This window comes from Dipodomys spectabilis, unplaced genomic scaffold (assembly GCF_019054845.1).
Source record: "Dipodomys spectabilis isolate Male_0828 unplaced genomic scaffold, ASM1905484v1 ptg000002l, whole genome shotgun sequence".
NCBI classification, from domain to species: domain Eukaryota; kingdom Metazoa; phylum Chordata; class Mammalia; order Rodentia; family Heteromyidae; genus Dipodomys; species Dipodomys spectabilis.
In genome coordinates, this window is record NW_024870679.1 from 3,145,175 (window position 1) to 3,162,556 (window position 17,382).

A 17,382-nucleotide genomic window follows, 5' to 3' on the forward strand; every position below is an offset into this window, starting at 1 on the left:
CCTGTGACCCAGCCATACCACTTCTAGGCATCTACCCTGAACAACAGGAACCAATATACAAGGACACGTGCACCTCCATGTTTATTGCAGCACTGTTCGCAATAGCTAGGCTATGGAAACAACCTAGATGCCCCACCACAGATGAATGGATCCAAAAATTGTGGTATCTATACACAATGGAATATTATGCAGCCATTAGAAAGGACAAAATAATGGCATTTGCAGGGAAATGGATGGAACTAGAGCAAATCATTTTGAGCGAGGTAAGCCAAGAGCAAAGAGACAAATGGCACATGGTCTCCCTGATATGTGGATGCTAAAGCCAAAATGCAAGGAGATATGACAAAGTAAACAGGACTCGAGAAACAAAGGACTTCCACTCATTTTGTTGTATCATTGCTAAAATGACTCCATGTTCTTGACCATATATATGGGGTGTGTGTGTGTGTGTGTGTGTGTGTGTGTGTGTGTAAACATCTGAGGGAAGCTAGGAGGAGGACAAAGAATCAGAGGGAAACAGGAAAACATACAACAGTGGGGCCCATCAGCTGCACTGGACATTGATGAAAATGGACTAAGCAACTTAAAGGCAGAGATAGGAGGAAGGGAATGAGAGGGATAGAGGGAATAGCTTACATAAAGCAAAAGGAAAGAAATATAAATACCACCTGATGTGGAAGAAATAGCTGTAATGTCAAGGCTCATAGAATTCACAAACTTTATAGACCATGATAATCACAATTTGTCCTGTGAAGGTTAAAATGTGTATGTGACTTTAACTAAGTATCACCATTCCACAATACTGTGAAATATGTGAAATTTATGTAATCACCTAATCTCAATAAAAAAATATTTTTAAGGGCTGGGAAGGTGGCTCAGTGGTAGAGTGCTTGCCTTGCATGCCTGAGGCCCTGGGTTCAATTCCTCAGCACCACATAAGCAAAAAGAAAAAAGCTGGAAGTGGTGCTGTGGCTCAAGTGGTAGAGCACTAGCCTTGAGCTGAAGAGCTGAGGGACAGCGCCCAGGCCCAGAGTTCAGGCCCCACGACCGGACCCCATAAAAAAAAAAATAAAAAAAAAATACAGCTTAGCTGGGCACCGGTGGCTCAAGCCTGTAATCCTAACTACTCAGGACACTGAGTTCTGAGGATTGCTGTTTAAAGCCAGTCTGGACAGAAAAGTTCCTGTGAGACTCTTATTTCCAATAAACTACTCAGAAAAAGCCAGAAGTAGTGCTGTAGCTCAAGTGGTAGAGTGCTAGCCTTGAGCAAAAGTAGCTCAGGGACAGTGCCCAGGACCATATTTCACATCCCGAGACTGGCAAAAAAAAAAAAAATGCATGCCTAAAAACTTGGCCTGTGGAAATGACCATAATAATTGTCCCTCACTCATAGGATGCTGAGAGATCAATGAGATTTTCCCAAGTGCCACATTCATTACAGCAGCTGGCACATAGTAAGGCCTCAATACACATGAACAGCTGCTACTGTGAAGGTAGAGAAGATGTAGAAGGAGGTGAAGATGGAGATGGTGTTATAGTGAAGAATAGGAGCTAAGATTTGGGAGAGAGGGTGCTTCAGAGCAGAGATCTTTTTTCTTTTTGTGAAAGTACTGGGGCTATCCTTTAGCATTTTTGCTTACTCTATCACTTGAACCACACCTCTAGATATAAAAAAGGTAAATGTGGGCTGGGAAGGTGGCTCAGTGGTAGAGTGCTTATCTTGCATGCATGAGGCCCTGGGTTTGATTCCTCAGCACCACATAAGCAGAAAAAAAGAGCCGGAAGTGGCACTGTGGCTCAAGTGATAGAGCTCTAGCCTTGAGCTAAAGAGCTAAGGGACAGTGCCCAGGCCCAGAGTTCAGGCCTAACCCCCCCCCCAAAAAAAAAAAGAAAAAAGGTACATGTTTCTCAGATCAGTCAAAAATGGATTTTGTTAGCATCTAAGGGTTTGTGTTTGAGTTAAGTCTTGCTCTATGATGCTGTTTAGAAAAGGTATAAAAATTCACTTTTTCTCTCTGCCTTAGTGTCTTTGTCTCTCTATATAATTCTTAGTTATAGCATTACTGATGTGAAAAATATCCAAACTTTTTATTTATTAAAAGTTTTTCTTTAAGTGAGGCAACAATGGGACATGGCAGCTAAAATAGTGTTTTTAATAGGTTTTTGTCACTATAACAAATACCTGGAAGAAGCAACTTATAAAGCCAAAAGATTTCTTTTTGATGCAGTGTTGGAGGTTAGGTTTCAGTTCACCCATTACTTTAGGCTGGTACAACACATTGGGGGCAGGGCAGGTTGTACAAATGGAGAAGAACTGAGGAGAGAGACAGTGAGGGAGGGGTGAGAGGCCCCTGGAGGTTTTGAAGGGGCTTCTTAATTACTTCCTGCCACCGCTACCTCAGCTTCCTCCATGACTCACACAAACCTCAGAATGGCTTTTTTCTCATCTCCTTAGCAACGCAAGGACAACATGCCTGGTGATGACAAAGATGAATGGATATGACTCTTTACTAGAGTAAGAAGTACCACACAAATATAGGTCAGCCCACTTTGCCCACAACTCTAAAAGTGGTCTTTTCTTCTTGGAATTCAGTGACAAAGAACATGACCCCTGAAGAAGCAATTCTATAGAACCTTCTGGAGCAGCATCAGGGTCTCCCAAAACTAAACACATCCATAGATAAACATCCAGTGTCAAAATCAAGATCGACCTTCAAAAAGGATGACTTTAAATGACCTTTCACTGTATATAAATCAGTATGATACACAGCCAGGCAGACTTAGGATCTGATTCTAGTCTACGTGACAGGTGACCTCTAACAGATCATTTGATATCTTTGAACTCAGATTCTTCATTTAAGAACTGGACCTCATATCCTTCTCTCTAACCTCATGTGATTGCTATAAGAACAATGTGAGATGAAACTGCATAAACTCAAGTCAGATCTGGGGGATGTCCACTTATTAGCTAATTAAATCACCAAATAGCCATCTGCCTTGGGAATTTTAAAATATAATGTAGTTGCTCCCCTTAAAGGCTGAAGTTTCACTTGAAAATAATTTACAACTAAAAATTCTAAGCAAGATAATTCAGTGACATAAATGGATACAAAAATCAATATATTATAAGTCTATTAACTTCCAAATATGCAACCATTAGTAAGAAAGTGCAAGAAATGACTCAGTTACAATACCATTTTAAACACACAAAAAAACTTGAAAATAAATCATAAAAGATGTGTAGAAAATAGATGTGAGGAAAGATTCCATATGTTACCCAGATATTAAAGAAGTTTGAATGTTAAAGAAGTGACATGTTCTTTGGAAGATCTGTTTGTGGAAGATAAAACACAATAGCATGTTAACTCTTTCTAAGAATTATTCTTATTAATCTCTGAGAATCTACACTCATTAAGAACTGCAAAATAACTCTGGCCGGGTGCCAGAGGCTCATGTTTATAATCCTAGCTACTCAGGAAGCTGAGATCTGAGTGAAGATTGCAGTTCAAGGCCAGCCCAGACAAGAAAGTCCGTGAGACTCTTACCTCTAATTAACCACCAGAAAACTGGAAATGGAGTTGTGGCTCAAAGTGGTAGAGAACTAGCCTTGACCAAAAAAGCTCAGGGACAGCACCCAGGCCCTGAGTTCAAACCCTAAAACTGAAAAAATAAAAGTAAAAATAACTCTGGTATAAGGACCTGAGTATAATCCCTGCCCTCTATCACAAAATTAAACAAAATAATTCCAGCGAAAATAATAAAACTTTTCCTTTGTTCTCTTTAACTGGACAAGCTGATTCTGAGGTTCATGCAGAAAAAAAGCAAAAACAGGGCAATTTTGAAAGTGTTATATGAAGAATTAGCTCACCAGGTGAGAAGGTATTTCAAAGCTATCCATTTGAATTACTGTGGTCCTAGTCATGAGAAACACATGAAACAAAACACAAAGTTCAGAAATAAATTCAGATAGGTTGTATGAAAGGAGGTTAGCCCTCCTCTTGACAAGGATGGAAGAGGTCCTGGGGCCTGAAAACGTACGTATGCCACCTACTTTGTGGCATTTAACTATATTTTACAAATCATAGGTATAGAAAAGGAGAAGACATACAAACTAGTGGTATTGAAAAAAATTCAATAACAATAGTAGGAAACGTTTCCAATCTCAAAAAAGAGGTCATCCATGTAGAAAAGACTTAACACCAAACAGAAAATAAGCAACATAAGAACATCCCAAGACACCTTATAGTTAAAACACTAATCATACAGATTAAAGATGTTGAAAGCTATAAAAGATATAAGTAACTTATAATGGCAAGCCTATTGGAATAATAGCTTTTTCAACACAAACTTGAAGTGCAAGGACAGCATGGAAGGAACTTAATTCAATCCCTGAAAGATGGCAATGGTGAACCTAGACTAATATATCCAGCAAATCTATCCTTCATAAGTGATGGAAAAATTAAAACCTTCTATGATAAAAGCTAATGAAATTCATGACTAAATAAACAGTACTAAAAACAAAATATACTCTAAGGAATCCTACCCACCAAAGAAAAGATCAAAAACAGGAAAATACAGAAAAGAATAAACTCTATAAAATGCGATTAGCAAAATAGGAATAGGAAAGAGCAAGCATCATAAAAACAACAAAATGACAGGACAAACAACATGCCTTTCAATAGTAACATTGAATGTAAATGATTTTAACTTTCCCGTAAAAGAATGGAAACTTATAAAAGCAAGACCCAACCATTTGTTGCCTACAAGAAACATATCTTATGGACAAAGAGAATTATAGGCTTAGATTGAAAGGAGGAGAAAAGATTTTCCAAGCCAGTGATCCCAGAAATAAACACAGATAAAAAATCATTTAAAATATGTTACTATATTTTAAGTAAGATGCTGCCTGGTGCCACAGGCATGAGCCTATCATCCTAGCTACAAGAGAAGATGAGATAAGGAGGATTGTGGTTCAAGGCCAGCCCAGGTTTTAAAAAAAAAAAAAAAAGCCTATCTCAAAAGTAAAAGCTGGGGGCTGGGAAGGTGGCTTAGTGGTAGAGTGCTTGCCTTGCATGCATGAGGCCCAATTCCTCAGCACCACATAAACAGAAAAGTCTGGAAGTGGAGCTGTGGCTCAAGTGGTAGAGCACTTGCCTTGAGCTGAAGAGCTGAGGGACAGCGCCCAGGCCCAGAGTTCAGGCCCCACAACTGGCACAAAAAAAATAAAAAAGTAAAAAGTAAAAGCTGGGCATAGTGAAGTGCATATAACTCCAGCTATGGCAACAAGTGTAAACAGGAGGATTATAATCCAGTCTGCCCCTCCTCTACAAAAAAAAATCCTAATCTCAAAAATAACCAGAGCAAAAAAAATTTTTTTAAGGGACTAGAGATATGGATCAAGTGGTAGAATAGGTGCCTAGTATATGTGAGGTCTTGAGTTCAAACCCTAGCATATCCAAGGTAATGAGTAGCTACAGATTGTGTGTGTGTGTGTGTGTGTGTGTGTGTGTGTGTGTGTGTGTGTGTGTGTGTGTCTGTGTGTGTGTATGTACCAGTCTTGGGGCTTGAACTCAGAACCTGTGCACTGTCCTTGAGCTTTTTCTGCTCAAGGCTAACACTCTACCACTTGAGCCACAGTTCCACCTCAGGCCTTTTGGTGGTTAATGGAAGATAAGAGTCTCAGGGATTTTCCTTCCCTTTCCTCAGATCTTAGCCTCCTAGGTAGATACTGTAAGAAAAGAAAAAGAGCAAGAAGGGTTTAAACTCAACAGACCAACAGACTTTTTTTTTTTTTTTTTTTTTTTGGGTCCAGTCGTGGGGCCTGAACTCTGGGCCTGGGCACTGTCCCTCAGCTCTTCAGCTCAAGGCTAGTACTCTACCTCTTGAGCCACAGCGCCACTTCCAGCTTTTTTCTTTTTTCTTATGTGGTGCTGAGGAATCCAACCCAGGGTCTCATGCATGCAAGGCAAGTGCTCTACCACTGAGCCACCTTCCCAGCCCCAGACCAACAGACAAGCTGGGAAAGGCAACCAAGTCTTCCGTCCAACTAAAAAGGAGATGTCACATCCTCCTGCCCCACCCTTACAGCTAGGATCTCTTTAAATATTAAGCAGAAAAAGTGAAGTCAGGCAGGGCAGACGGAAGGGGGCAAAATGGAGGCGGGGTAGGTGAGCAATGTTATTTTGACTGAAGAGTTTCAAGGTCTCAACACAAGCTGCTTCATCGAGGGCATCAGCATCAGATGTGGCCTTGGTCTCATGCTCTCTTCCAAAATTGCTGGGTGCATTTGCTCAGGCAGAAGGGGATAGGAGATGATTCAGTAGGGTCAGCAGCAGATATAGTGGTCAGGAGAAAAAGTGAATGCTTTCAGTTTAAATTATTTCCCATCAGATAGGATTACAGATATGAATCAGATAGACTGTTTTTTGGTTTTGTTTGTTTTGTTTTTTTGGTGCAGGTCCTAAGGCTTGAATTCAGGGCATTGTCCTTGAGCTTTTGTGCTCAAAGATAGCGTTGTTCTTGAGCCACAGTTCCACTTCTCATTTCCTGTGGTTAATTGGAGATAAGAGTTTTAGAAATTTTCCTGCCTGGGCTGGCTTTGAACCGTGATTCTCAGATCTCAGCTTCTTAAATAGCTAGGATTGCAGGTGTGGCCCACCAGCACCCAGCTTGAGGGATATTTTTAATAAATGACATTGGTTTATTCATCTGAAATAAAGTAAATCTGAATCTGTTTCTTACTCCTCTACCAACAAAAATTATAGCTGTATCAATATTGATGAATGTAAACATTTAAGCCACAGGAGCACATCAAAAGCAGGACTTAGAGGGATATTTATAGACCTAAATAGATCTATCAGAAAAGAAAAAAGGTTGAAAATCAATGAGCCAGGCAACCATTTCAAAACCTTACAAGAAGAAGTACAAAATGGAACCGAATAATGCAAAAGAAAGGAAACTGTAATGATAGTATAGAAATTAGTGACATAGGAAAGCAAACTTACAGTAAAAGGTTCTCAAAATCAGAAGTTTGTCCTTTGAAAAGCCCAGTTATTATTTTAAGTATAATTTTATTGTTATTATTAAGGTGTTGTACAGAGGGATTATCATTTCATAAGTCAAGTAATGCATACATTACTTTTCTTTTTTGGATGTTACCCCTTCCTTTGCTTTCTCCCAAAAGCCCAATTAATTTTAATGAAACTATGAAAGCACTATAAGAAAACATGGAGGGGATTGTTCTCATGTTGAGTGGGTTGGGTAGGGAAGTCCTTTCCAAGAGTGACATAATTGCTGGCTTCTCCTTTGCCTCATTCTATTTTATTGTTCTCAAAAAAATCACTTGTCACCATCTGGCATTCCAGTCACTTTCCTGTTTATTTACTTGTAGAAAAAGCAAAGCAGATGAAAACTGTATGCTCAGCACCAAGACAACATCCTGACACAAAATAGGTGCCTTGATATATCCACTGACCTATTATTAAAGACAATGGTGTGAGCTGGATACTTGTGGCACGTGGTTGTAATCCTAGCTACGCAGGAGGCTGAGATCTGAGGACAGAGGTTCAAAACCAGTCTGGGCAGAAAAGTCTATGAGACTCTTATCTCCAATTAACCTGCAAAAAGCAGGAAGCAGTGCTGTGACTCAGGTAGTAGAGTACCAGCCTTGAAAGAAAAAGCCAAAAGAGAACATGAGGCCGTGAGCTCAAGCCCAGCTACCAACATACCTACACAAAATTGACAGTGGTGTATAGTGTGGAGGAGATACCTGTAATATATGAAGAGTTCCTTAAAATAATTTTAAAACTAGAAGAAGATGTAATTGGGAAGTTCATGGAAAATAAAATATAAGCAGCTTTTACATATGTTAAAAAAAAAGATGTTCTGGTTCATTTGTAACAGGAAAAATGCAAATTGAAAAAATCATCAGACTATTTTTACCTATTATGCTGGCATTTTAAAAAATGCCACACATGTAAGTAAGGGGAGAAGAATTAAATAGTAATCTCTAGAGAAGGTAATTAGGCTATCTGTATTAGAAGAACACTAACTGGTTGTCCACGAGGCCATATCTATAAAAAAAAAAAGGCATATATTCATTTTACACATGTTTAAAGACATTCATTTAGAGAAAAGATGCTCCTTGAGCAGTATTTGTGATTTAAAAAAGGAAACAATTTAGATATCCATCAACAAGGAACAGTTTAAATAATTTACGGTACTTCCACGCAATGAAACTCTTTGCAGTCATTAAAATGAACAAGCCTGCTCTATATGTTCTGATCTGGAAATTTCTACAAGATGTGCCCTTAAATGAAATAAAGATGGAGACTAGTGTGGAGTGGGTGTGATCATTTGTGTGTGCTTGTTGAGCCATAGATGCTTCTAGAATGACATGTAAGAGATTGGTGACTGTGCATGCTCTGAGGTCAAGTACTGCATGGTTAGGGGTGGGCCTTGAAGAAAGATTTGTTCTTCATCATCTGCTGTGGCAGCCCTATCTGCTTCTCTGTGAGATCTTTAGAACGCCCTGGTAACTGGTCTCCTCTGCACTAGGTACTGGGGTGGGGACTGGAGGAGTGGGGGAAGGGAAACTTGTTATTGGAATTCCTTCCATTTTTCTTTGTGCCTGTGTTACCTGTTTATTAAGATGGCAAAATGAGCTGGGCACCAGTGGCTCAAAACTGTAATTCTAGCCACTCAGGAGGCTGAGAAGTGAGGATCAAGATTTGAAGCCAAACCCAGGCATAAAATGAGGCTTTTATTTTCAACTAACTAGCAAATAGCTGGAAGTGGAGGTGTGACTCAAGTGGTAGAGCATCACTCAGGGCTCTCATAAAGCTCAGTGCCCAAGCACTGATAAAGAGAGACAGACAGACAGACGGACACAGACACAGACAGAGAGAGACAGACAGACAGACAGATGGACAGAAATGTGGGTGAGGCATAGCTCAGCAGTAAAGTGTGAGGCCCTGAGTTCAAACCCCAGTACTGCCAAAAATAATGACAAAATACATTTCCCATGCTCCTCCATGCTTCCTATCTGCCCCTCTCTTCAGCTGCCATCTCCCCACAACCTTCTCCATCCATGTATACTCTGCCACTCTCTTCACAGGGCACAGTGTGAAGAACATCGACTTTGATGCCAGTTGCTGCATTCTGTCTGAATCGGAGCTTCCCTGATCCTCATCTATGCTGGGGGAGGGTAGGTGGGGGTAAAAGTATCTGTGGCACTGGGGGTGGTGAGGACTAAATGAGACAATGTGTGAAGTAACCACTCAGTAAACAACAGTTATTGCACACTGGCTTTTCTGCAAGGTGGTTGCAATACAGGGGTGGACGGGTCCCTACCAAGTCTTGAGCTCCGACACATACTCAGGAAGACAGAAATGACAACATTTTCTAATATTTGTTGGGAGCAGCGCCAGGGTGGCTCCTGTGTGTACCTGGGGATATGAAGAAGGAGGCCATTCCAAATGATCAGGTAGGTGCCAGGTATCCCCAGGCCTCAGACTCCAGCCTGGGAGAAAGCAGCTTTTAATGTAAACAAAAGGAGGGGGGTTGGCTGCTCTAGTAGGACCAGTGACAGCCAGGATCAGGATCAGGATGTGCCAGGAGATAATAAAAGGGAAGGGGAGTGTCTGTCCCACCAGATACAGGGAGGGAGGGAGCATCGGATACAAACCCCCTCGCCTGAGGCAGAGCACCAAGGTTTCAGAACCAGAGTCAAATATAGACCCGTTTTCCCTAAAAGCACCAGCCACTGCTTCTATAAATACCTCAGCCAGTTTTCCGGGGGTTCTCATGTGACTTTGATGCCTACCTCGGCTGTGAGGATCTGTTGCCATGGTGACCAGCCCCGTGACCAGCCACTCTTCATTCATGGCAGGTTGCAACGTCCTGGATGGAGGATGGAGTGCTGCTGGGGGCGGAGGGAGAGCCAAGGAGAGGAAGAACAGGGATGAACAATGAATAAGGATAAAATTCCAGTTCTGGGGGGTAGCGGGGCAGGCAGACTGCAGGGCTCTCTAGCTTTACTGCAGAGACAGTCTGGTCTGACAGAATTATTGATCTCCCTGGGCTGCTGTCAGGGAAGAAACATTTTTATTTGCGAAGCAGTAGACATCTTTGCCTTGGAGTCAAAGAATCAGAGAGTCGGAGCTAGAAACACTTCAACAAACCTCTAGGCTATTGCCCTTGTTTCAACAAAGAACAAGGCCCAGAAAGATGGGGTGACGTCCAAGGTCACTCAGCAAATCAGTTGCAAAACAGGGGCAAGAACGAGGCTGTGTGTCATGGACCGATTTCCCTCCCCCTAAAGACAGCTCAGCTCTGGACTGGGTCTGTGGTCGTATACAGAGATCTAAGTGTGGCTCTGATAAGTTGAACTTGAGCTAGTGTTGCTCCCAGGTTAATGCTCCTGGCTGGAATCATGGGTTGGTCCTCCGAGGGAGGAGAAAACAGAGCTTATTTAGTCTGTACCAAAGTCAGCATGACTCCTTGGCTGATAAAATGTAGTAGAGAATGCCCAATAGATCATAAAAGTTGCTGCAGTGTTGAGAAAAGCCAGATGTTGGGCTTAGTCAGTAATGGAAGTTGTTTTTTTTTGTTTTTTTTGTTTTGTTTTTTTTCTGGTACTGAAGCTTGATCTCAGGGCCTTACCCTCTCACATGGATTTTTTTTTTTTTTTGCTGAATGTTGGCACTCTATTACTTAAGCCATAATTCTATTTCAGGTCTTTTGCTGGTTTTAATTGGAGACAAGAATCTTGACTTCTCTGCCTAGGCTGGCTTCAAACTGTGATTCTACACGTGAATCACCAGCACCTAGCTTGGAAATCTCTTTTTGATTCAAATACTACCAGATTCTGTCCTTCCCTGCTAAGATGCAGAGGGAAGGGGTCAATACATTGTGCTTCAACAGAGCTTCTGGACTTAGGTGCACATGGGTTAGTAAATAAGAGAGACTCTTATTAACCCATAAGCTATTCTCCAGGAAGTGTTCAGGCCAGGAAGAGGGGTGGACCTCAGAAATCAGGGGAAGAGATGGTCACAACCAGGTGCCAGTAGCTTACTCTTATAATCTTAGCTACTTGGGAAGCTGAGATCTGCCTGGGCAGGAAAATCCATGAGACTCTTCTATCTGATTAACCACCAAAAAGTCAGAAGTAGAGCTGTGACTCAAGTGATAGAGTGCCAACCTTGAACAAAAAAAAAAGCTCAGGGACAGTTCCCAGACTCTGAGCTTAAGCCCCAGGACAAGCATAAAAACAGAATGGGAGGAGGGAAGGAGAAAGAAAGAGGAGAGAGAGGGAGGGAAAAGGAGAGAGAGACACAGAGACAGAGAGATTGAAAGGGTCAAGAGAATGTAGCCAGGTAGGTGGATAGGGAAAGACTTTTATTCTCAGTGCACTGGATAGGGCAGAAGCTGAGCAGCTTGGGTTGAGTCTGACAGAGGTGGTAGCCAAGTCTTCAGATGGGACAGCTACCAACCACACAGATGATTCAAATGATCCAATTGCCTTCAGCAACAGAAATGAAAGTCTAGGAGGAGATGGACTCAGGAATGACAAAGAAACACTGCGTAGAGACTCAGGACAAACCCACACATCATGAGGAGCTGGAAGACCATCAGCACCTGGTCACCACCTGGTCTTGGGACGAATGTTCAGCAGTGCTCCATGGAGCCAGAGAGGCCCAGGTGGAGCTCAGAGATAAGGATGAAACGTGGAGGGCCGAGAGCTCCACCTGTGGTAGCCAGCCTGCTCCCCAGCCTAGAGAGGTGAGGGCATTCATTCCAAGAGCCCCCATCACCTGCTTCATCTGTCTCTTCAGCAGCTGTACACTTGCTGTGTGTGCTTATTCTACCAGCATTGCAGCTGCTGGAGGCCAGAGACACTACCTCAGCTGGGTCTAAGATGCCACTGGCTTGTAACAGTTGGCTAGAATGAATTACAGGTCTATTTAGGATGGCCTGGAAGGTAGAGGTATGGCTCAGCAGTAGGGTATCTGCTTGGCAAGCATGAGGCCCAGAGTTCAAATCCTAGCATTGTCAAAAGAAAAAAGAAAGAAAAGCAAACTCGATGGTCAGGGAAGGGCTGGTGTTTTGCTTGGAAGCACAGCTGGAGCTTGCCTTTGGAGACAGATTTGGATCTGAGTTCTGGCCCCCAAGTGCCTTTTTTTTTTAATGCAGCTTAAGTGGGATAAAACTACCTACTTTGATGAGCAGTGGTGACACAGACATAATGGTCACACAGGGGCACATTGAAAGAGAGCACACAAGCTCTCTCCCATCACAGAATGTGAAGGAAAGGAAGACCCAAAAGGGCTTCCAGGCCCTCCCTTCCGGACTCTCCCAAATCCACCCTACCAGCTCCTTCCTGGGCTCCACCTCTTCTTCCTAAAAGGTCCTCCCACTTGTGTCCTTTGATCCAAAGGCTTTCTTTCATCCAAACAGTCTCATGGACTTTCTTGCCCCGCTTGGCTTTGAACCTCAATCTTCAGATCTCAGCCTCCTGAGCAGCAAGGATTGCAGGCATGAGCATGTAGTAGTGGGCTTGTCTTACATTCCCATCTGTGCTTTCTCTTTGTACCATGTTAAATGTGCTTGGGCATCCTTTTATTCTATCCCTTACACCACCACGAACAGCATACCATTATGACCCCCATTTTTACGAAGCTAGAGCTTGAACAAGTGAAGAAATTTGCCCAGCATGACACAAACAAGAAGCAAGGCCAGGATTTGATTCCAGCCATCCTAGACCCAAGTAGAGCCCAGGCTCTAAATCATGATTTCTTGGTATATTCTACAAAGTAAGAAAATGGTCCCGCCTCCATTTCTCTTGTGAAATAGTTCAAGCAGGATCAAAGTCCATTCTATAGATGAAGAAGGACAAGCCAGAAAGTATGTTAGTTGGCCTTCAATACTATCACAAAATACCTGAGGCAACCAACTTACAGAGAAGAAAAGGTTTCATGTGACTCAAAGCTTTAGAATTTCCAGTTCACAATTTGTCAGCCCTATTACTTTAGGCTTATGGCAAAGCAGAACATCATGAAAAGAGTATGTGCTGGAGACAAACACACTCACTGCATGGCCAGGGAGAAAGAAAAAGAAGGAGGAGGAGGAGGAGGAGGAGGAGGAGGAAGAGGAGGAAGACGAGGAGATTCCCATAATGCCCTTTAAGGACACATTTCCAATGACCTGAAAACTTCTAAGACCTTCTTCTTCAATCTCTACTTCTCCAAATATTGACTGCCTAGGTTAGAAACCTTTAACACTGGGCCTTTGGGGGACATATATGGATCCAAATATAGCAAGGAGTATTAAATGATTTGCCCAAGGCCACACACCATCTGGTGGTAAGGCCAGTCCTAGAACTCAGAGATTTTATGCCCAGTTCTTCACTTTCTCCCTGGCTCCTTACTGCCTATGGCTGAGATTCTTGAGATGGCAATGCTAGGACTATGGGACCTTGGCCAAGAACCTGGCCTCGGGCCTCCGCCTGGGCCTAGAAAGCTTCCAACCATGGAAGAATTTGCTTTGAAGACAAAGGATGATTCCTGGCAAGGAGAGACGTTCCTATTTCTACTCCAGACAAATGAGAGGCTGCCACGGATTCCATGATAAATCTTTTTGCTAAAGATGATACATCGCTTTGGGCTGGTTATATGCACAGAATCTTTGGACATTAGACAAGTCAATTACTGAGACCAAGTCTTCAGCTCTGAGCAGAGATATTTTCATCGAGTGGCTGTAAAGGAGCCAGAACCTCCCAGAGATCCAGCTGGGAAGCTGTTTCACTTCGTGTTTGATGCTGAGGGAAATGTGCAATGGTGGGACTTGCCCCAAGTGCCCCAGAGAAAGGGGTCACCCTTCCCATCACAATGACCTCCATCCTGCTTTGAAGACCTTTTCCTGAGGTAACAAGAAGGTCAGGGCCAGCTAAGGATATTTAGAATCCCTAGTCTAATGCATCCTCACTCTCAATTACCAAGAATCAAGGAATTTTCTGTTCTAGGCCAAACCCTAATTACAGGTCTGCAAATGGGCCTTGCTTCCTCAGCCCCAGCTCTCAGAAGCATTGTGTCCCCCCAGACCCCAGCTGTGTCATTGCCAGAGCTCCAGACACCTCCACATCATCACTCCTGACCTTCGCAAACCAAAGGGAATGGCTCTAAGCCTGGAGATCAAGCCTCATCCCTTCACACCAAACCCCCTCTGCCATCTTACAAACCCTAACAAGAAGCACATGGCTGTTCCTCCTGAAGCCATAGGTTTTGAATCCAGTGTGTTTGCTGCCTCTCTGGCCCAAGTGTGGCATTCTACGCTTTGGGATCAGACCAGATCCTGGCAAGAATCTTGTGGTTTTGCCTCGTGGCTAGATAGATTGGGCAGATCCTTAATCTTTTTCTTTTAATGTTCCTCACCTGATAGTGTGCCAATGGTCTACCTAGTTTCAAAACACCAAGATTCATATTGGGAGCAGAAGATGAGAGGGTGGAGTGCTAAGAAATAGGGAGGTGAGAGATAAAAATGGTGAGGGCAGGGGTTGCAAGATGTAAGAGCTTGAATGTTATGCTAAAAATGCTTAGATTTAATTTTAAAGGGAATGGACAAAGCTGGTGGGGAAAATGTGAAGCATGGGAAGAGAATTGCCAGATTTAGCAAATAAGAATGCCAGACATTCATTGAAGTTAGAATTGAAACTGGCCAGCCTGTGTTTTATCTGGCTGCCCTGCCAGGGAATAATAGAAAAGTTCTCTGGACATGGAGGGAAGAATTTGTTTCAGGGGCAGAGAGACCATTTAGGAAGGTGCTATTATATTCTAGGCAGGAATGATAAAAGCTGTTATTTGTTAAAAAACTCTTTTTGTCCAGTGATTTTTTTTTCATTTTTTGGGTCCAGTCATGGGGCCTGAACTCTGGGCTTGGGCACTGTCCTTCAGCTCTTCAGCTCAAAGCTAGCGCTCTATCACTTAAGAAACAGCACCACTTCCAGCTTTTTTCTTTTTGTTCATGTGGTGCTGAGGAATTGAACCTAGGGCCTCATGCATGCAAGGCAAGTGCTCTACCACTGAGCCACCTTCCCGGCCCCTGTCCAGTGATTTTATAATGACTTTATGTGTATAGATTCATCTACTTTTCATAACAAGTCCATGAAACATGCATAGCTTGTGAAACTCTACAGAGACTTCAGCACAGAGTGGTTAGGAAACTTGTCCCAGGTCACAGACCCAGCTATTAGCAGATCAAAGTTCGGAGTGCAAAGCCCTTGTGCTTAAAACTCCATGTTGTCATGCTGACACACCAGAGGATGGGGAGAAAATTCATGACATGCAGCACTGATGAGACCTGAGTGACAGAGCTGTGTGAAAGCCCCAGGCCACTGTCTGGGGGCAGAAAGCTAGAGGAGAACGGAAGATCCCTAAATTCCCTGTGGAAAGGGGTTGGTAGAAGCAGCCCTTCTTCAGCATAAATCAAACAACAGAGCTTTATGTCTCAATCTACCTTCTACCTCATTCCTCCATGACTATCCCTTACTCCACAGGTGAATGGGAGACTTTTTTTCTGATACTGAGGCTTGAACTCAGGGCCTGGGTGCTCTGTCCTTGAGCTTTTTCACTCAAGGCTGGCACTCTACCCCTTGAGCCACAGCTCCATTCTCTGCTGGTTAATTGAACATAAGTCTCTCACAGACTTTCTGCCCAGGCTAGTTTTGAGCCTCAAGGACTCCTGAATAGCTAGGATTACAGGTATGAGCCAGTGGTTTGACTTACTGGAAGACTTCTTAAACTCCAGGACAGGCTACAAGTGGTGAAGAAAAACCACAGGGCAGTTAGGAACTGTTATACTGGCCAGGGCTGGAGGCAATCTTTGTGGTTATGGGTCACAAAAGGAGAATGAACACACAAAACAGCAATGATCTTCAAGGTGGCTTAGAGGTACCACAGTGGTAATGGGGGGGTGACAGGACTGTGGGTGAGGAAGGGCTGCTGACTGGGGCAGGTGGGGGAGGAGGGTGCCCTGAAGTGAGTTGTGCTCAGCAGAGCGTCGGCTTGGTCCCTAATGGTGGTCGTGGGGTCTGAGGGAGACTGTGCTTATCCCAGGACAGACTGTACTGATCAAGAACCAAGCAATGGGGCTGGGAAGGTGGCTCAGTGGTAGAGCGCTTGCCTTGCTTGTCTGAGGCCCTGGGTTCGATTCCTCAGCATCACATAAGCAAAAAGAAAAAAGCCAGAAGTGGCACTGTGGCTCAAGTGGTAGAGCGCTAGCCTTGAGCTGAATTGCTGAGGGACAGCGCCCAGACCCAGAGTTCAGGCCTCATGACCGGACCCAAAAAAAAAAAAAAAGAACCAAGCAATGAGGAAAGGAATCTAAGAAAGGCTAATGCAGTATTATCCTAAAATCATACAAGGAAAGGGGGAGATGGAGGTGGGAGCTGGACCAGGAGACTCTTGACTGCACCTGGGAGGCTAGCACAATGGAGTCCACATCGAGGCTGAAAGAGAAGATGAGGCTAGAGTCATTTCCGAATACAGACTATTGTTCGTACTCGGGGATCACAGGTAGACGCAAAGGCACGGTGCTCTGAGAGTAGATGCGATGCTTCAAATGTGAGACCGAAGCTGAGGGCAGAGCTGGGCTGTTTCTGGGACTGTGAGTGAACCGCAGCCAGATCCATCTGCAAAATTAGGACAGACCACAGCAAAGTTGTTCTGAGAATGAAGAGGAAGGGAGTGGAAAGCTGAAGTGTGTGACAGTGAAGCTAGTCCACCCTCTGCCTCAGCCTGCCCTTTCCACCCTCTTCTCCTCCTTTCCCCCCTCCCTCGTAAGGCACCAGATAGAGCCTGTTCTGGGAGCATCTGCAGAGCAGCAGTCAAGAGACAAACCACATCACAGCCAGCCTGGCTAGCGCCTGGGTCCCCTACCTGCCACCCCTATCCTGGGGTTTGGATCATCCCCACACAGGGGGATGCTCCCCTCAGGACATCCTACCTCAGCTCAGTGGGACCAGCTCACCTGGACCTCTCTGCGGTGGCCCCCCCACACCGCCCCAGCCACCACACAATCACCCACGACCCTCTACCCAGGAGGTGCAGATCAGAACCGGACCCTCTACCCAGGAGATGCAGATCAGAACCGTGTGAGAAGCCCCACCAAGAGGATGGGAGGCTCCAGTTCCTGCCAGCCTGGAAATGTACAAAGCCCATCCCTCGGGACCTAGCAGGAGCCTGACGTCAAACCCAGGCTGAAAATACAGTCTGGAAAGTCACGCGGTGCCCGTGACAGACCAGCCACCCTCCCCAGCAAGAAACGTGGGAGCTGAGAAGCACGTAAATCCCAGCTCTTTCCAGGCTCCCAACAGCAGGGGTGGCCTAG

The 17,382-nt window shown here is 43.9% G+C and overlaps 1 pseudogene; it reads left to right on the top strand.

Annotated features, from left to right (window-relative positions):
• Positions 1-3,968: 3,968 nt before the first annotated feature.
• LOC122113005 lies at positions 3,969-4,074 on the top strand (annotated as a pseudogene).
• The last annotated feature ends 13,308 nt before the right edge of the window (positions 4,075-17,382 follow it).